Source organism: Lathamus discolor, chromosome 3 (genome assembly GCF_037157495.1).
Source record: "Lathamus discolor isolate bLatDis1 chromosome 3, bLatDis1.hap1, whole genome shotgun sequence".
Lineage (NCBI taxonomy): Eukaryota > Metazoa > Chordata > Aves > Psittaciformes > Psittacidae > Lathamus > Lathamus discolor.
In genome coordinates, this window is record NC_088886.1 from 5,389,144 (window position 1) to 5,410,526 (window position 21,383).

The window sequence follows — 21,383 nt, forward strand, 5'->3', positions numbered from 1 at the left end:
GATTCAGCTGACTAAACTTCATTCACAACATCCAGCATTACGAAAGTATTAGCATCAATGTGGTTGTAAACTTATACCTGTGACCAAAACCTTGACCTTGCTGTAATCGCCTCTTATTCCTGCTGTTTACCTGCTTTCCACCCATGAGATCTTTTTTGCTAAAACAGTGGGATGTTTTAGAGTCACTGTGTGCTTATACGTGGTGAGAGTACCTAGACCTGCTTGAGGTGAAGCCCAGTGTGTTGCTTTTCATTTACTGAAAGCCGCATTTTGAAGTTTTAAATTAGAAACTTAAGATCTTAGTGAGATAGCGCCTCATTTCTTCCAACCACAGGGAAAAAAGAGGAATTCTGAAGATTTAACAGGTGATCAAAAACCTGAAGCGTGGAATATTTTAATTAACTGAAAAGGGAAAGAAAAGTTTAGAGAGAAAGAAGTCAACTGGGTGAAAGCTTTCCTTTCAAGCTATTGTAGTAATTATTTCTATGTATGTCGAAATGATGAGCACGTTGAAATCAGAGATAATGATTTTTTAATGAAGACAGTATTAGGTGCTTGTTATTGTTTCCAAAACAAGCTGATAAATGAATTGAAAACTATTTTTCCTTCCAAAGTGATGTTTTAACAAATCTCTTATTTTCTAAAGAATTGCACGGTGAATTTCCCAAGATGCCTTTTTTCCCTGGGACTTCTGCATTTTTGCTGTGTATATTCATGGGTCAGTATAGCCTTACCTTCTGTTAGGAGGGAGAGCCGTGCTGGCCAATAGTTGAGGCAGTTTGTACAATCTAAACCAAGCTTCTAAGTGTAGGGAAGAAAAGCACTACTCTAAATGAGAGTGAAAACATTCAATTATAAGATCTGTTTCTGAGGTTGTGGCTCCTGCTGACTTCCTAAGGGGAAGGCCCTCTTTTTCATAGGGAGGTTTTTCCTCCCTCCCTTTAAGCCATTGGCAGTAGGAGTTGCATTTCTTTCTGTCAGAACATCCCCTCTTGGCAGTGGATGTGCTTGGGATACTTATGTGATTAATGACCCTTGTTAAGGGCCTGTTACCAAGGGAGAGTTCAATTCATCTCACTTCGCTGGAGCATTATGTACCATGTATCGTCATTGATGAAGATATGGTCTTCTGCGGTTACAGTAGGTGAATTCAGCCTATCAGCATAGGGGTGATGGGTCCTCCTTTGGCTTTCTCCAAATGATAGGGTTGTGAAACACCTTCAACTATGTTGTCTGAGAAATAACCCACCTTGACATTGTTCTGCTCAGGTGCATGGCTTTTGGGGGAGAAGCAAGAATATCATTCCTGTGTGTTTAGGATTTTGAGGTACAAGATGAAGGTTCAGGCAGTCGTTGTGGAAGATTGAGGGAGACAAAGAAGAAAAGGTGTAACCCAGCCCTTACATCCAGAATTTCCCTTCTGTCCCTCGGCATCTTGGTTAGGTTATGGTTTTCCATGTGTGCTGTCTGCCTACAGTGAACAGCAGCATTTTAGCTGTTTTTTTCTGTGGGAGAAGCATGGACTTCCCTGAGTACTAAAAGTTATTCCCCAAGGACTCTATTTAATATCGCCATGGCCACAACTGTAGGAAGTGCAAACTGGAATAGGCAAAGAAAACAAAGTTGACTGTGAAGTGTCCAGTGTCTGCGGATGGAAGGACAGCTCTGTTCTGGCAATGAGGTCCTGCTGCCACCACCGTTAGGGCCAGGCATTGCAGGGCTTTGCAGCACCTTTTATTTAGCCAGAGAGTATAGAAGAGAAGAAGTAGAAATGTCTAAGCCATTCATGTCCCATGGATGGATGTGGATCACTTCTCTCTTCCTGACTGGTACAGGGATGCACAAGGTAAGGAAGGAAATGGCAAAGGCTGGTTGCCTGTGGCAGACACATGGCATGGTGAGTGGTCTGTGGACTGCTGCTCCTTAGCCCATATGTTGCTGCTTCTGCTCATGAAGAAACAGAGGGAAGCTCTTATGTGTGTTCTGGGATAGGCAGAAGATGGGATGGTAACTCTTCCAAGGTGACTTTTCCAGCAGTTGTACAGTTCTGCTGCAGTCCAGATGCAGAATTCACAACTTTCTGAACCAGAGCATAGATGTAACAAGACCTCACTTGCAGCTCCTCTTTGTGCAGAGCTTGCAGCATCACTGGGCTCTTCAAGAGAGTTACTGGCTTAGTGAGTGGTTTATGCATCAGATTAGCAAGTAATGAGATGCATTTCTTAAGACAGCTAATGGGTTGCATGGCTTCTTGATGGCATTGCTTGTCACATGGTAGACATGAGTGACATCCTTCTGTCACAGTGCATCCCAGCCCTGGTCACTTTCAGGTTTCTGCCCCTTGTGGTTCAGCTAGCATCATGAGCTGCAGCTCAGGAAAAACAATCTATGAACTGTTCTAGTTGAGATATTGCCAAAAGTTGCTTTGGAAAATGGTTGTTAGTCACCTCTGTCACTTCCATGCTTCTCAAAATGGTGTTTCTTGTCCAATTTCTCACTTTGTCAGACAGCAGTAATTAAGGTTTAGCATGCAGAATTTAAGCCAAGAAAGGACTTGCTGTGCAAAAGATGTATTTGGGCACTAGGGAGTAAACTTAGCAGCGTTTAGTTGTAAATATTTTATCACTTTATCTGTGAGACTATGACCATGATGCACAATGGGAGTTGGAGATGTGACTGAAGATGAAAATGTGGCTGGCTGCTGAGGGTGTTTGTGTGCTGAAATGCACTGGTAGCTCTATTGGAGCCCATATTCACCAAACCGCTAACCCTGGAAAATTAAGGGAAAGTTGTAACTGTTCATTATTTCAGGTAGGAAACTTCTCACCAAAAAGACCCAGCGTTGGACCTAGCATGGCTTTTGCCTGTCTCTCCCTTTTCTAAGTCCTAGGTCTTCAAGTAGGAAGAGATGCCTTTAGTCTACCAAATGCAGGGAGGAGGAATCACTGGGATTGCAATGGCTTTGGCACGTTTGGCCTGAGGATGAGTAGATGGCAGCCAACCCTACATCCCTTGCATGATCTGTGAGCTGTTTGTTCTGTGTTTGTTGTCAGGAGCAGATCCAAGGGTACAGTGATTAAGAAATAACTCTCTAAAAGTCATTTTCAAGGAGCAGATGCAGAAATTGTTCTCCAGACCTGGGCTCACACAAGGCATCAATGCTTTTGGTTGTTTCTGTGAAGTGCTTGGTCTGTCTTATGGCACCAGAGAGGAATCACTGCTTGCCAGAGCCTGTGCTGTGTTTGGGGTGCAAATTCTCTGCTAGGTAACTCCAGTGTTATTTAAAGAGCTGTGTAGAAGCAAAGGATTATGTATATGGATTTCAGCATGCTTGTACTGGGAGCTTTAGTTTGGATAAGTCTCTAATTAAAGCCAAAGGATGAAAGCACTCCTTCAGTAAGATATTACACTGTTAATTCTCTTACTTGTTCAGCTGTATGAGAGGAATGATAGATTGAGCTACCAGATAGTTTATACTTACGGCATATGGGTTGTTTGTTTTTTGCAGCCGAGCACAGTGACAGCTCTGGGCTTGCCACTGTGCTGAGTGTTATAGATTGCATTTACTGTTCCTCCATCATTCCCTATTTGCATGGACATTTTAGTGCCTCTGGACCTTTGCACAATTATCTCTCGGGGTTATTAATCAAGTCCCAAAACATTAACACATCCAATCAAGTTAATTGAAAGAGATGAGTTTTATTAAAAAGAAAACCTAGCAAGGCCTGTAGCCTATATAATAAAGTTGTTTTGTAGAATCTCTACATCTGAATGCAGAAGAAAAATGTCTTATGTGTGATACAAACCAACTAGAGCAAAAACAGCCGTTGGATGCTGTATTTGGCTAACCTGTGGCCTTACAGGAAATGGCAAGGAACGCCTTGAATAGTTTAATTTCCCCCTCATTTAAAGCGTAAGTTCTGGGTACAGTACAAAGTTATGTGCTACCATCCACAGGGCATGTTTCTAGCAGTTTTCAGGGTCGTCACTTTTAATTTGTACAGTTTGTGTAACTTCAACGTGAATGCTTGGTTGCGGTACCTGCATTAATGAGATTTAGCATCTATCTCAGAGAATCAGGGAAAGCCAGTCAATGTATTCACCATAGATTTGCTAGTTGAAGTGTAGGTAATACAACTATATCTCCGCTTCTGTTTTGATTCAGAGCAGTAGTGTGGCCCTGAAGCCAGTCCTCTCCTTGTCCCCACTGATTGTGTGCTGATTCAATTCACAGCTCTGTTTTGCTGTGCACAAACTGCCCCAGGCAATGCATCCCAGCCTCTAATGGAGATAAAGAATCTGAAACAGTGATAAGTTCTGAACCACACGCATGGTGGCCATGTTTGGTTGAGGGGAGCACATTAAATCTACTCCCCAGTGAATCCTTGAAATACAATGTAGAACGTAGAAGCCTTAGTACCAGATTGAATCTGATGATTTACTTCTGGTGTGTGAAATTACTTGCTAATGTGGATATAGCAGTGAGACTAGAATGAAGAAACTGTAATCAGTGGCTGTGGATGTAGTAACTCAACTGTTGTCCCCTGAAGTTTCCCAGCACATCTACAACTGTATACTGGGCCGAACTGGTGAATGATGTGCTCATCATGTGATGTGCCTGTGTATGTCATTTCCATTCTTGAGCTCTTACCAAAGATAAAAACAGAGCACCACAGACTGGCTTGGGTTGAAAGGGACCTTAAAGCTCATCTAGTCCTCATCTGTTAATGTCCTGCTGCAGTGATTTGACTATCCAACGGTGTAGAGGAATATTACATCCAGAGGGTTTTTTTCTCGTTTTGACCACTAATTTCTGACCATTCCTTTACCTTTTAAACCACACAAATCTAAATTCTAGACCCAAATGAGATGGAACTATACCTTAAAAAAAAGAAAGCCCCAAACCTTTATTAAAGTTACCCTGATGTTGCTGTGTCAGCACCAGTGTGATTAACCTGCCATACAAATGTGGGTTCTATACAATGAACTTGCTCCAAGGCAGCTTTGATTTGCATGCTCAACACTTTCCAAGTGTTGCATTCATAAATCAGTAGGGTTTTGTGTGTGTGTCTGTTCTGGGTAAGTGTTTTTCCTTCACTCGCCCCTCAGTCCTGCAGCCCAACATGTATATCATGGCTGTAGGAGACCTGCCCAGCGTGTAGCTTTAGAGAGACTGATTTATTTCTTAGGTGTAAGGAAAGACCTATTGCCCAAGCTTTCTCAAATAAATACACAAATTATTAATAGCTTGTGGGAAAAAATAATAAAGGAAAAAAAAGTACAGGATGAAGTGACCTGCCAATGCATTAGCAGGAAACGCAGTGTTACAGAAGGTACACGGTTCTGCCTATTGCAGCATGCTGTATGAACATCTCAGTTCTTACATGCAGAGCTACTAGCAAAGTACATCTAAATTCCTCTTTATTTGAAACTTTGCATGTATTCCAGAGAAGCTGAGCTGTTGCTGTTTCAAACAAACATAGAAACTTAGAATAGTTAGGGTTGGAAAAGACCTCAAGATCACCTGGCTCCAGCCCCATTGAAACATAGCTCAAAGTCTTTCACTTCCAGATGATAGTGTTTTCTAGGGAGTGGATGCTGTAATTCTTAGCAAACAGTCCTTGTTGTCTATGGTGGGGAGTATGGCTGGATCTGCCCAAACGTCATCATTACCGAGTTCATTTGAACTGCATAAGGTTAACTGACATGTTGTGGAATGGGATTTCGTTCTTTCCGTACGGCATTGCAGTGTCCTCATTTGATGATACTGATTTATAGATTTTCAATTCCTGCAGATAAGCTTTCCAAGCAGGGTGATGGCATTTTAAGACATGGAAGAGGTTACTTTGGGAGAGGTGGAGGGCTGATCTGAAGCAATAGTGTGTTTTCCTATCTGCTATCTGTAAGAACGTAGCACCCATAAGAACAGGCAGTGGCTTCTGACTCATCTCTACTGGAAACTTCACACGAGTAAGATCTGAAGACTTAATCCTTCTTGTTATCTTTCACCTAGGAAACTCAGTTTTGTGACTGTTTTATCCCTGCCTTCTTTACACTCAGTCATTTAGAGACAACCCACAATAATACAGTCTGCAAATGCCAGAACAAGAATGTGGGAATACTATAAAACACTGTTGACTTGAAAACCTGTTGAGAACTATTGACTGCTTTTTGACTTGTTTTCATCTCCTGAAGTCACCTCATGAAGGATTTCTCTGTGTGACAGTAACCTGGGTTCAGATTTCTCCTTAGAGATGGTTAGGTGTGTTTGATTTGAGCAGGTATGTAGAATGAAGGTGAAAGAGCAACAAAGAAGCTAGGAAGGATTTCAGTTATTCTGAAATTAGCAAAATTAGGCTGGGATACACCAAAGTTACAGCAGTCTTTTTCATTGGGTACTACAGTTTTGTATCGTATTAAAAATAATGATAAAAGAAGCTTAAAGTTATGTTATGAACCCAAACTGGTGCTTAGCTCAAGTACTTCCATATCAAAGGCTCTGGAAAGCAGTATGTTGTGGGGTCCACGTCCTGCACAGACAGACCCAGAACTTCAAAGGTGGCTTTAAATTTAATAAATCTGAATTGGGATCTTCCCTCTAATGCTTGAACTGCCCAAGGGATAGATGGTGAGCTTTGGGAATTGCTCGGCATTTGATCCTGAGCCATGATCCTAATTTTCTTCTGGCTCTTCTGAATGGGAGGATACAGGAAATACATCACGTGATACACAACTGATGGAGTAGTTGATGATATTTTAATATATGGAATTTGTTTTCAGCTGTAAAAGTGGATTATGTGTAGTGCAGAGTTAAGCCAGTTCTGTCTGAATTCCCTCTGCAGTTGACGAGGTGTGTAATTAGAAAGAGAAGCTGGCTACGGCCAGCTAGACCTGGCTGACGCCGTGTGGTTGGCTTGTGAAGAGAAAATGACATTAAGGAAGGATGGGTATTAGATCTAATGTCAACTGATTAGAGCAAGGGTGGCTAAGTGCAGTGTTTGCCTGAGTAAATCAGGAAAAGGTTAAGGAAGGAAAGCAAGGCAAGAGATAAGAGGCTTGAAAGCCATTCTGTTCCTCACTTAGATCCTAGGAGATAATCCCAGGAAGTCCATCAAGATGAATGTGATAACATGGCACAGAGCTGCAGATCCCACAAGGGACCAGGCATGGAAACTGGGAGAAAAATGCCTGCAAGTACAACTTTTCATGCAGCAGATAGGGGAAGGATAATACTAATACTAATTCTAATTTCAAATGACTTCTTATATATTTATTGAATTACTTATTCTTTCATTTATAGCATTGTTTCAGAGCAGGAAGGAGAAGAGAAACTAGATAAGGGGCCCTAATTGAATAAGCAGAATATGCCTCTTTATTTGTATTTCACAGAAGGTTTTCTTAGCCTTTGCTGCTTTTGCTACCTTAATTTTTCACAATGAATGTTGCACCACAGGATCTGCAACTTTGCACATCGATACAGAAAGGACTACATGGGTAATAGTCAAGTAGTGCCAATATTTATTACACCAAAGATAGATTTGCTTTGTTTTGTGTGGGTTTTTGTTTCTTCTAATATTACTGTCTTTGTCTCCAGGCAAGAAACCAATTCTCCCTTTGCCTTAGACACATGTGGAATAACCTCGTGTCTAGCTGGCAGGGGATTTAAAACAGCCACTATAATTTACATGATAATTGTGTCATACTCTTTACTTCCCATACAAGTTCCTCCTCGTTTGCGCTTGTTTTGTCCTTTAACAAATAGCACACTTACCTTTGACTCTGCAGGGAGCTCTTGGCAATCTTGGGTCTGGAATATAATGGGAAAATGGCTCACCTGATGATTTCAAGGGGATTACAGATTTAGGGGAAATAATCTGGTGGATGGGAAAGAGAGGCGAATTCCACCAGGAGCAGCAGAAATATTGATCCCTGTCATTATCAGCTTGTCTGTCTTTCAGCACATCTTATTTTTGCAGTACTGCAGCGGGTGAGAGGGAAAGATGCCCATGCAACACCAGGTATCTTCTCTGTGCTCAGCAGGCTGCAGGCAGTGCTTACATCCCAAGTCCAGCTTGCTCTGTGGTTTATGGCGCTGAATGACTTTTTTTCCAAGTTCAGACCTGAAAATGTGCTGCAGGAATAACAACTGGTCCATGTTTATACCGTATGTTTGCACCTTACTGTGAGGGTGCTGAGGCGCTGGCACAGGGTGCCCAGAGAAGCTGTGGCTGCCCCATCCCTGGCAGTGTTCAAGGCCAGGTTAAACAGGGCTTGGAGCAAGCTGCTCCAGTGGAAGGTGTCCCTGCCTGTGGCAGGGGTTGGAACTGGATGAGCTTTAAAGCCCCCTCTAGCACAAACCATTCTATGATTCCAACATAAACACTTTGCTAAGAGCTGCAGCGCTTGTCCCAGTGGCAGAGGACATAGATCATTCTGGCCTTAGCACAGCTTCACTCTTCACCATTCTGCTTGTCCTGTTTGAAATACAAATGATAGAAATTAGTATATTAGCAGGAGACCTCAGGATGTAATTGTGTGATGACTGAAATGTTTCTGATGGATGGACCTGGTGAGATGACATCTCTTATTTATGGAGAGGGGAGCACAGGTAGTTGATAGATTTGACAAGAGCACAGTGGCAAAACAAAATAACACTAAGGCAGAATGAGAATGTATTTCCTAATGGCCTCCCTCGCAGCTGTATACACTGATTTAATCTCTCCAAAGCACTCTGTTGTTTATGAGGCCTGTGGGTACAATTTTATGCCTGACTGAAGAGGTTGCTAATAGCTGCCATATTTGTGTTTAAGGACCTGCAAAGGATTAAACTAAGTATTTTAAAGCAATGAGCCATAATAAAGTAATAATATATTGAAAATAATAAACAGCTTTTTATTCAATAATTGGCTGCGAAACTGGTGAACTTTAAATGACAAAACTACTAATTATAAGTGCAGTTGCTAATCATATATTCATTGGGGAATGCAAATTAAAACCATGGCACAGAGGCTCTATATGTGCCAGAGGCAACAAGTCACGGAGCAGGACGATAGGCTCCTTTAAAAAGAAGCACAAACCCCACAAAAAACCCTTAAGAGAAAACAAAATACTCCTGTAGGAACAAGTTGTGGTGATTACACACACATGGGTTGCTTTGTCAGGAATAAAGCTGTTGTATGAGGGAAGAAGTATCTGTTGTTCTCAGTGCCCACATGTGATGTCCCATGTCGGGATGTTCTGGGTCTTGGCCAGAATGAAATCCTCTCCAACCCACAAGAAGCACTGGAGCACTGGAGGTCTCCTTTTCCTGTTTTTTTAAGAGTGATAGTCTTCCATCTCAACCTTATTCTCTTCTCTAAGAACTCCAGTTCGTGTGGTTCCCATCCTTCAAAGCACAGCATCATGATCAGGGTTTCCTCTCTTCTTGAATACCCCTTTTAATAGAGCAGGTCTGGTAGAAATTATCTGAATAGAGGATTAGAGGAGGAGATTCCTGACAGGCGCAGTGATGAGTTATTTTGTGCTTTTCTCACCAAAGTGTGTCTGATCAGAGTTTGCCAGGGTCTAGACCACATAGATTCAGTGTCTCCTTTTTGCCTCAGTATGGGGCAAGATTACAGATTAAAAGGCACTGCAGGAAATCACTTTATAGACAGAGAATTTATGGATAGGAACATGTATTATTACTATTACTGAATCAAGTGTAGCTCCATGCTGATGGAAGTACACACATGGAAATGTAGGTACAGGAGCTGTAAGAGAAGCAGTCCCAGCAGAGACTGCTGAAGGATACAGAATGTCCTAGAGCTGAGACAGCCGAGTCATGGACTACCTGCAATACTGCTGATAGAATAAATATTTCACACAACCCATCAATAAAATAAACTTATTCTGAACCTACCCCTCAGTACTGAAGTGTAGGTTGAGTTTTGCAGGTTAGGAAATGACTTTAAAGTCGTGAAGATGCTGAGGGTAATCCATTGTCAGCATCTGCATGTTCAAAGGCAGAAGCCTTTCTCAGGCTACTTCTAAGCCAAAAGCCATCACCTCTGTGTCTGTGCCACCTGCCCATCTCCAGCTTGATAATAGATAGTGGCTGATATTATTGTTTCTAATTCCGTGTTCAACATGAAATATGTTTCCTGGACCAAAGTAAACTGTTTGGGAAAACCTTGCTGCTTGCTAAAGCTGTGTATGGTCATTTCCATGTAGTCACAGCAGTTGCAGTGGTTGCGTGGCTTTGATGCGGGAGGTCTTGCTATGATTCTATGTGGTGTTAAAAGGAGTCAGAACAAACTCCTGCTGCTGTTTCTTATTGATGGCTGTGCTGGTTCTGTTGCACCTGAATTCCTGCTGGATTCTCTGTGGGACTTGCACGGTTGGAGGTGTACGTGTCTGACAGGATGATAAATGTGGAGGCATATCTGGATCTGAGTCTCTGCTAGTAATACTTGTCCCTGGCTTCCAGCAGAAGCTGTATACATGGCTGCACAGGCATATTTCCGTTTCTTGATGAATATATGAAGTATATATGTCTATTAATTTGCTCTTAGCAGCCTTCAGGTTTCTCTTAATGACTTGTGTCCCTCAAGGACCTTGCAACACCAAGTTCGTATAGAGATGCCAGCAGAATACCTCCGGGGCAAGCAACGCGTTACATGGATAATGCCTTCCAGGAAATCATATGGAGGGGTAGTAACAGTCCAAATGTCTTGGCTGGTCACTGGGTCAGTAGTGGCTCCTCCTGTGCAGCCCCAGGTGCAGCTTATCCTGGTTCAGCAGCCAAGGAAGACAGACCTACCTGCAATGACAGCACCGACCAGCTTTTGGTGTTATGAACTGAGTGTTGAGCTCCTGTGAAAAACAGATTAGCTACTTAGATGCTTGCATATAAATTTTAGGTCCTTACTTTAAATATCCACTTTAGAAATCCTTCAGAGGAGAAAACATTTCCAGGCAAGACATAGTTGGAAATGATAACTTTTATTCTGCTTCCTACAGATTCTATGTTGATTTTGGTTTCTTATTCCCTTGGCATCACCAGGCTGGGTTACGTATGATGTTGTAGCTAAAACGGCAGTTACCAGTTGAACAGCTTCTGTACAGGTTTGGTGGAAACCCCATCTATTTTAGAGGTCCTTTCCAGCCCTAACTATTCTATGATTCTATGATTCTATGTCACTACTGAATGTTGGACAACCTTCTAGAAAACAGGGAGTCAGAAGTCAGCCTTGATGCTGGAGTTACCACATGAGCTTTTGGCACCATTTAATGCAAGAGGTTATGAGATGATGGCGGAAGTCTTTCTTGAAGATGCTTCCAGCGTGGCCCCCGTGGACAACAGCAAGACTATGGAGCGTGATGGCTGCTGGATTATCCTGGTCCTTGTTGGAGAGAGGAAGCTGCTGTGTTGCAGAGAGTTAATTTTCCAGGGACCACAGGAGAAGCCCCATTTCTATTCTGTTTTTTAATGTTACAATTTAGCCTTCAGAAAGCCAAAACACGAACGCGCCACTTGTTTGGCTACAAAGCTCCTTAGTGCAGCTCCACTACGCTGGATTGCTTGAGAAGAATTTTCAGAGCAAGAAAACCAAGTGGAACAAGAAATCTGTGAATGCTGTAACTTGTCACAAGGCAATTTATGGACGCTGAAGGGGCTAAAGTTGGTGAATAAGTTATTATCACTGAAATTATTCAGCCCTGTTTGAATTATGGAAGATGTTACCGGGTTGTTGTCCCAAGTCATCTTGCATTCTTTATATGCTGTGGTCTTCTGAGCCACCCTGGGATGTCTCACATCAAACTGAGCTGTTTGAATCAACGTTTTTCAGTCTTTCCACAAAAACATCCTTTTCCTTCAGCTTGTGAGAAGGGCCTGTCACAAAGTGACATATTATGAAGGTATCAGCACAGGTTTTAGCCACCCTGGCTCTGCTGGGCCTTCCAGATCTGCTGGAGGAACAGGTCTTCGAATAGGGGAAAGCTCCTCTGGGCAGAGGCTGGGTTTTTGGGTGCTGGGTTTGGGCTGAGTGATTCCCTGCACGGATACAGCAGCAGACACTAATGCAGAGGGTCTTGCCTCTCATCACTGTTGAGTGTAGGTGTCAGTCCTTCAAGCTCACCTCCTGCTACAGAAGCACCCCGCAGCCTGCACGTGTGTAAGAACACCGTGAGTGCAGTCAGGGAGATGTATCTGAGATGCCCTTGATCATTGTGTTCAGCTGTGGAAGGAGATGAGTCAGGACAGGATCTATGGATGTGCATCTCTTTCTGCACAGGAACAAGTCTTGTTCCCCAAGAAACAGACGTTGGTTGGTGTGTGCAGTCAACTGAATAGTGAAGTTTCTGTGGGATCCCAGCTAGTTGAGGATGTTCAAGAGGACTCACCGAGTTTGGCTGAAGTGATAGCAGTGAGTGGTTTGGGGTAGGATGCAGGTGATAACACACCTCCTTTGCAAGCCAAGCCACCGAGCCATGTGTGTGCAATAACCACCAGATGTGTTGACTCATGGTGGGGGCTGCAAACCGGCCTTGTTCTATGGGGTCATGGCTGCTGCAAGACCTCAGCCCCACCTGGGCAGCCTCAGTGCTTCACAAGGAGCTCAGCTGGAAGCAATGAGCTCGTTTGAGGAGGAAGGGGCTTTTCCAGCTCCCCCTGCTCTTCTTGTGACCAGTTTGCTTTGGGATGCTTTAGGCAGAGGAAAAGCTGAGTTGTGGCTGTGAAATAGCTGGAGTGATAATAGGCTTATGTTATCCTTTATGATTAAATCAGTTAACAGTTTGGGTGCTGACAGTGGGAGCAACCTTACAATGTAAAGAGGTACGTTTTTGTTTTCTCTTTAATTACGTACTTTCTTGAGGTACGATGATATGGGAGAGCGTATGCCCTCTAGAGCAAGGGCAGGTGTTGTAATTGTGTTGATCTAGGTGAATTGTGGATGTATTTGCATAGAGACTTGTACGATCACTTATTTGACAAATGTATTTATGTAAGCAGCAGTTCAGCTGCTTTCTGGACTTTAAGAGTTGTATCAGTGACATTCAACAGTGTTCCTCACCCCTTTGGTTACAGCCAGGACTGGCGGTGAGTCAGAGATGACTTTGTGCTCTAATGCATAAAGATGTAGAGATGCACTTAGCTACGGTGGTGGGGAGAGCTGAGAGTTGAAAATCAAAGCCTTAAAAGTAGGGATTAAAGTTGCTTTATCTCTTTGCAGTCTGTACAGCGCTGCTTTTTTTCCAAGTTCCAGATCATTCCCTATGTTTTGTGTGTGTTGGGTCTCACATAATGTGTTTCCTGAGGAGAACATTTGTTCATCGGGTCTTGGGAATTGGTGTGGGGAGTTTCTTTCCGAAGTGTTGTTTCTTTGCTGCTGCTTTTGCTTTGCATTACCTCCCCATGGTGGTTTGCTGGTGTTAAGAAAGTGGATATGGATATCACAAAACTGTTTCTCTGCTCCTCAGCTGTGCTGTTAAATTTTGCCATGGTTGTTTCAGTGATACCTTAACAAATTTGCAGACAAAGGCAGTGGGAGTGTCACTGTCACAGAAAAGATGTGTTTAATAATCACTTGTAGAGGAAACAAAAGCAAATCCAGTGACAGCCCTGGCAATTCCCACCTTCGTTATTGCTGACAGACGGCACAAGGATAAGAACAAGCTGGTTTACATCCACTGACACTAATATACAACCAGTGGTGATGTCCCAAAGGAAATGTCACCAATTAGCATGAAAGCTGCTGCAGTTATCAACTTGGACAAGATTTGGCTATGGGAAGTACAAGGTTTTAAGATGAATCCATGATTCCTTGTCCCAAGTGCTTTCCTGTCCAAGCGCATGTGGAGATTTGTGAGACAGCTCAAGTGAACTTCTTGGTAGGCTCCTGTGGCCTGATGAAGCCATTTACTCTGTGCCTGTCTTGCTTTCAGTGCTGGTAGCCTCTGGGAATGAGGTATCACAATGTTATAGTGAAAACAAATAGGCTTGTGTGTATCTGGATATATATGTGTGTATATGTGTATGAGGCAAGAGATAATGGGATTTCATGGGTAAAGTCCTTAAAAACAAAGGTGGAAATGCATGATGGAGACATGGAGAATAGCAGGAGAAGGATTTGGGTTCCTTCATTTTGCATAAACTTCTCAATACCCTGTGTTTAATCTGAAACTGGGCAGCAAAAAATGAGGGGAAACTACCACACCATCTGTAACAACTGCCACCACAATTTATGCTGCGTTAAAAACCTTTCCCTGAAGCTGTGCTTTAATAAGATTCCTAGTCAGAAGTCAAACTCTGCTTGGTAATTCATTCTAAACTCTCAGAATGCATTTATTAGTGTGGAAATGGCAGAAGTGAAGTGACCACTTTTGAAGTCCGTATTCAAAATTAGCCAAATCTAGTGTCATCCCGAGTTAAAACCGAAGGAGAGTGCTGTAACATGCAGCGAGTGCTATGTTCCGTGTTAGCAGGAGGCTGAATGAGCATTGTTTAAAATAACATTTTATTAGGTTTCCTTTAAAGTGGATACTCAATGCGATAGATTATGGTTTTTATCTCGGGTAAAGTAACCGAAATGAGAAATGTTCCATTATAAAGGAATATTTTGGAAGACAGGGATACGCTTTATCACGTTATAGCTTTTGCGTCATATTAAATGCTACTTACGTGCTTTACTGAAATCCAGACCTCTTGCTTGGCATTTCTTTTCGAGCTGTACAAAAGGTTATGATTCCCAACCTCTTATATAGTGAATATATTAATGAGCTTCTGCATATTTTATTGTTCTCTATTATTCTAAAAGCCATTCATCTGTTTTTCTTGATTCCAGTATCTGAAGGGAGCCTATAGGGATGCTGGGGAGGGACTCTTCGTCAGGGACTGTAGTGACAGGACAAGGGGTAACGGGTTAAAACTGAAACAGGGGCAGTTTAGATTGGATATAAGGAGGAAATTCTTTCCTGTTAGGGTGGTGAGGCACTGGAATGGGTTGCCCAGGGAGGTTGTGAATGCTCCATCCTTGGCAGTGTTCAAGGCCAGGTTGGATGAAGCCTTGGGTGGGATGGTTTAGTGTGAGGTGTCCCTGCCCATGGCAGGGGGGTTGGAACTGGATGATCTTGAGGTCCTTTCCAACCCAAACCATTCTGTGATTCTGTGATTATCAGTTACGGCCAAAACATTATAGTTGTTCCCTGGATTTCGCTGCTGCTAAGCAATTTCAGGACTTTCTTTAGCTACTTGTTGGACTCGTTAAGCTTGATTCTTTCTCTCCTCTTTTTCCCGTTGAAAACTGTATCCAGCCAAAGACCCAGTGTGTTTTCGTCTGAATACAGGAGGATAAATTCTGCTTTGGGGTACTTAACTTGCTTGTTCTTTCATTCAAGTACATTAGACTTGTGTATGAATCTCAGGCCCTAATTATGTTTCTAATAATAGAAGCTTCTTGCTATAAATACAGAACTCATTGAAATGATTCCTGTATGTTTAGGCTGCAGACGTGACTTCTGCATATTCATTAACCTCCCCGTTCTCCACTTGAGATATGGAAATGTTTGATGATTAGTGGAGGGCCTGCTCAGAGGACGCAAGGAGAAGGAGTATTTGTCATCTGTCTCAAGGGAGTAAAGCCAGACTAACATTGTGGGGGCAAGTGGCAGTGATGTCAAGCTGTTCCTGTGTCCTCTGTCGTGGACTGGTATGGCGTGGAGCAGACCCTGCTGTAACTTCATTCTGAAGACTTAAAACTGGGGCCACCTCTTGGAGTCCCATGTGGTGCTGATTTGGCTACAGTAGTGCTTCTTGATTCATCTTTTATTTTCTTTAAATTGAACTGGTTTATTTGCTGAAGAGAGGAGGGAAATAGAAAAGTAAGTTAGAATAGAAATTTATATCTACTTGCTGTAAGTCATAGAAAGTCGTAATGGAAGGTGTCCCTATCCATGGCAGGGGTCTGGGACTAGGTGATCTTTCAGGTCCCTTCCAACCCAAACCACTCTAGGAGTCTATGAATCTGTGTTTAAGTTACCTGCTTTCTAATTAGCTTTTGGGAAGACTTCAAGTTACACAGGGATCCGTGTGGTTCATAGGCATGTAGTAAGTAGTTTCATGTGGTTCATAGGCATGTAGTAAGTAGTTTCGTGTGGTTCATAGGCATGGGGCAAGTAGTTTTGTGCATGTGTTACAGCCTACTCTTAGTCCCAAGAACATGATTTTATTAAGGATCACTGCTTGCACTAGTCTGAGCAGCAGTTCCCTTGTGAGTGGTAAAACTATAGGTTAAATACATTATGTACTGTATTTATGACAAGGCTCTCATAATATTACTTATCTGTGTTTTCTTAATGGCTTTAGTTACAACCAGAACTAAAACTTTTTTAGTTACTACCAAACCAAAACTATTGACTCTTTACTTATGTGTTCTATTTAATGTCCGAAAGAGGACATCAGTGAGTAAATAAGACCTTTCTTACACAACAAAAATGGATAACCAAACCCATCATTTCCACGCTGCAGAAGGAAATGTGTTGACCGCAGACTGCTTAGTTCTACAGACCAGGTTAAAACCTTATTTAAGGGTTGCACTCATCCCGTGATGTCCCAGCTCTGAGGGGCCCATGTCACCCGTGGGGAGCAACCGTGCTTCCACTGTGGTCACAGGGCTTAATGATGTAGGTGTGAACAAATCACATGCATATGATACGGCAGACAAGCTCTCATTTTACCCTGGCAATTATTGATTTATATTCCCAGAGTGACAGAAAGCATTTTTATGTTTACATCCAGCAACAAGTTGTTGCCACGGCAACGTGAGTGTTGGGTACCTTTCGCATCCCACCCTCATCCCAAAAGTGAAACCCAGCAGGTTCTGAAACTCTTTACAGATTATTGCAGTCATAAATGATGTGTTACTTCTTGTCTCCTTTCCTGGGGGTGGCGGAGTAATTCATGTTCCAGGGAAGTAAAGCATGAATCTACTGCACCTTCAGCCATGAGCTGGGCAAAGTCCAACATTCCCTACAAAAAAGAGCTGGAGAAGTTTCATTTTTGCTCTTCGCCTCTTTGCCTTCTTCCCTCTTGCTTTAAGGGGGCAAAACAACCTCTACCAAAATCAAACTTGCTCTCGATGCTTCCTTCAATTGCATACTGCTAAATAACTTTTAAAGCCTGCAGCCTGTTTGTACTACACATGAAGCCAATAGCAAAGTTTGCAAAGTCCAGCTCTTGTCTGTGAACGGTGCCTGGGCAGGGCACATGTAGCATCTCTTCTGTTTGCTGGGTGCCACTTCAGTGCTTTACAGCCTTGCCAGGTGATTGTCCTTGTTTCAGGAGGAATCTCCCCAAAGCCAGACACGAGGCTTCTGTCTCTAACACTGATTTTTCCAGGTGTTGGTCTCACAGCCGCTGTGGTTTATGCTGTGACTGAGAGCAGGTTGCTTTTTCTGAATATACAGGCTACTAATGCAGAGAACCCGTACCCCAGCTCTGAAGCTTGGTCTGCTGCGTGCTGACCTGCTGCCACCTCTGTTGCTGCAAGAATGTATGTTCGGACTTCAGAAATGATGCTTATATTCATTGAGTCACAGACTGGTTTGGCTTGGAAGGGACCTTAAAGCTCATCCAGCTCCAACCCCCTGCACAGGCAGGGACACCTTCCAACCTGGTCCCTGTGTCCAACCCGGCCTTGAACACTGCCAGGGATGGGACAGCCACAGCTTCTCTGGGCACCCTGTGCCAGTTCCCCCTTGTCTTATCACAGAATCACAGAATCACAGAATCCCAAGGGTTGGAAGGGACCTAAAAAGATCATCTAGTCCAACCCCCCTGCAAGAGCAGGGTAACCTACAGTACATCACACAGGAACTTGTCCAGGCGGGCCTTGAATATCTCCAGTGTAGGAGACTCCACAACCCCCCTGGGCAACCTGTTCCAGTGCTCTGTCACTCTTACAGTAAAGAAGTTCTTCCTGATGTTAACTGGATTCTTCTGACGATGCTAAAATACTCATTTGCCCAAGCAAAGGCAGGTATAGCTAAATGGCATATCTGAAGAACAAGCTCCTTTGCTAGCACCTCTAAACTCAAGTATGTGCGCTTCTCCAACCAGCACTGGGGTGCATGTGGTTCCCCTCTAGATCCTCACAGCTAAGGTTTACTAGCAGAGATCTGCCTCAAAGAAGTGGTGTCACGTCCCCAGAGCCTGTTTTCTCCTGCTGTTCTGCCAGCTGCTGATTGCTCAGGCAGGTTTGTGGAGCCTCTGTCCTTAGGGTTACTCCAAACCCAGCCTGACTCACCCTGAGCCACCTGCTCTGGGGGACCCAGCCCTGAGCAGGGAGGATCTCCAACATCTCTGCCAGCCTCAGCAGTGCGAGGAAATAGACCCAAACCACTGGTGCCACCACTGTGTGGGTTGGCTTAAGGTGAATACTTGCAGCTTACACAGCTGGAGCAGCCTCCTGCCATCCTCGGGTGCCCCATAAAGGCTGCTCTGCTCCCTGCCCACCTTGGTGGAACGGGACAAAGAAGAACCATGGCTGCTTCATCAGTGTGTCACAACCCTCAAGAAAATACCCACACTGCTGCGCCTACTTGCAGTGTTGACTGGTTGGAATTACTTACCATTAGTGGATGAGCAGGTACTTAAAAATCTGTTCTTCTGTATTTCCCTCCTCCCCATCTTGTAAAGTTTAAATATAATTAAAAGGGGATTGACTGGAAATCAAGTTTGGTTTATCTGTGGGTGACCCAGCAAACCACATCTTTTTAATTTCATGCATCAATGGGATGATACGTCATGCTTTGTACAGTGCGACAGCTTGCTGCATTGCATAACTCCACATGCTGACGCAGCCAGGCATGCAAAATTACCCTGATCCTCAGACTCGGGGAACTCGAGGCAATGAGCGGCTTCCTCTGCATCTTGCATTGTTCAACAAGCCCTGTTGTTCCCCATCCTCCCTCTTATTCTGTACAAAGGATGAGAATGCAGTACTTTGACAGATGTGATTGGGTAATGGTTATAAAATGTGAATAGCTCCAGTGGATTGGGGTTGGACCAACACAGTTTCCTGTGCTCAAAATCATGGGTATCTCTTTAGCTGTTAGCTTAGCTTGGGAATGACACTGCCTTACCGTGCTTCCTGCGTGGGCTGTGCCTTTCTTTTAGCAGTGGTATGAGTCTATAGCTTCCACATCTCCTTGCATTGCATTTACCAGCTCTTACAACTATTATTGTGATGCAGAGAGGTTGTGAGTTCAACAAGCTTCATGAATTTGCCTTTCTACATTTCCACACCACACAGCTCCATAAGCAGCTGCCAACCATCTGGTTTCTTTCGGAGTGCCATGGAGAGGGATGTTGCTGCACTTCTACTCTTCTGCATGGCTCTTGCGTTATCTCCTCTGCTCCCATCCCAGGGAAGGGAATAGGAATGTTGCTCAGCAGGCACAGGGCTGCTCTGTAGGACCCTCTGCAGCTGCCCCTGAAAGCCGCCAGCAGCATGTGCTCAGTCTTGCTGTGTCCCATGGGGTGTATAACTATGAACTACAGGGATAATAAAAAGCTGATGCTGGGCATGGATGGATATCTCTGGATTCAAAGGCCATGGTTTGCCACACATAAGCATCCAGTGCTTTGCTTGGGGCGAAATTTTTGCTTCGTATCTGACATCTGTCAGAGGCTCCTTGTGCGTAATGGGGATTCTTCAGGCATCTCGCACATGGCTACAACAACGGGAAGCCCTGAGAAACTATTCCTGATGACCACACTTGAAAGTATGGTCAATGGGGAGGATTTTCTGTGTGACCTTTCCTGTCTGCTTGTGCTCATGAATTACCACAGTACCTGGGAGTAGCTCGGGGAAGTCCCTGGCCGCAGAAACAAGTAGCATGTGCTTATCTGAGCAGTGAAAATCAAACCAAAATGGTGCTTAGTGGCCTATTAAGAATCAAACTTGCTCTTGGGATTGGTGCAATGACTGGGATAGATTTTGGTACCAGTGACAGTGACATAGCTATTTAGTTGCAAATCAGAGTAGCCAGAATGTGGGTTTGGATGTCTCTGGGTGATGACCAAATGTTGCTGTTTGTCGTGGTTTAAACCCAACTACAAATCTCGTTCACTCACTCCCCCCCCTTCTTGCCCTCCCCCTGCTCCTGGAGGGACGGAGAGGAGAATCGAAAAAGAATGCAACTCCCATGGGCTGAGATAAGCACAGCCCAGTAACTAAGGTATAACACAAATCTCTGCTGCTACCACCAATAATGATAGTGCTAAAGGAAATAACAAGAGGAAAGAATACAACACCTCAACACCAGCCAACCAATAACTCGCCCCATGCCCCCCAGCCAAGCACTGACCGATACCTCCTCCAACCCTGCAGTCCCAGCCCTTCCGGGGTAACTCCCCGTTACCTCCTGGCCATGACGCGCTGTGGTATGGAATACCTCTTTGGCTAGTTTGGGTCAGGTGTCCTGTCTCTGCTTCCTCCCGGCCTCTCCTCCTCCCTGGCAGAGCATGAGGCTCACAAAGTCCTTGGCCAGACCAAACATTCGAGCAGCAACCGAAAACATCGGCGCCATCACCACTGTTCCAAGGCCAAAAGATCAAAACACAGCACTGTACTAGCTCCTAAGAAGGAGAAAACTGACTGCTACTGCTGAACCCAGGACACTGTTCTGGTTGGAAGGAGTCCCTTTGGATCAGGAGCTGCTGTCTGCTTGTGTGGTACCCAGTGTGTTGGAGCTGAGCTCCTCCAGCTCTGTTTTCATGAATGCTACAAGAAGGGAAGCTGAACTGCCCGAAACCTATTTCTCACTTTAATCCCTGTATCAGCAAACGGGCTTGAGTAAAATAGTGGGAATTAGCATGTCTCAGAGAGCTAGGAGAGGACCACGACAGTTTGGAGTCGTTAGATATTGTTCTTGCTTGAGTTGCTTTGCATTTCCTCAAAGTGTACAGTGCCCTCTGGCACAATATACATCCACACTGCATCGCGAAGTGCTGAAACTTCACATCTTAATTCTATGTGAGTGGTTTTCTCTTGAGGCTCTGGTGCCTGTGTGGAGAAGGAGCCCGAGAGCAGCACGGAGAAGGTTACACATTATGCAGAGAGATGTTGATGGTGTATTAAAACATATCCTCACTAATGTCATTTTTGTTTGGTACAATCGTATTTGAAGTACAACCACTTTGAGGTTCAGTGAAGAAAAGCCTGTTTATTTGGAGCTGATGGAGATACTTGAATGGAGGATAACTGGGATATAGGGCTCTGGGATAAATTACTCCGCTTGTATTTTCTTTTCCTTTTAATCTGGAATGCACATAAGCCACACAGCAATATTATCATCACTTTGCACTTTCCTTAGGAAGTATCTTAATATTCTATAAT

General features: G+C 43.8%; 1 protein-coding gene across 4 annotated transcripts in view; it reads left to right on the forward strand.

Moving 5' to 3' along the window:
• Positions 1-21,383, forward strand: part of DAB1 (DAB adaptor protein 1) — a 484,717-nt gene that overhangs the window by 154,050 nt on the left and 309,284 nt on the right. For 2 of the 4 annotated variants that reach the window (XM_065673259.1, XM_065673263.1), the window contains exon 1: positions 12,703-12,820. The exons of the other annotated variants lie outside the window; for them this stretch is intronic. The gene's annotated coding sequence lies outside the window, so the exon portion shown is untranslated. Of the gene's footprint in view, positions 1-12,702; positions 12,821-21,383 lie in introns of those variants that run through there. 4 annotated transcript variants of the gene reach the window in all.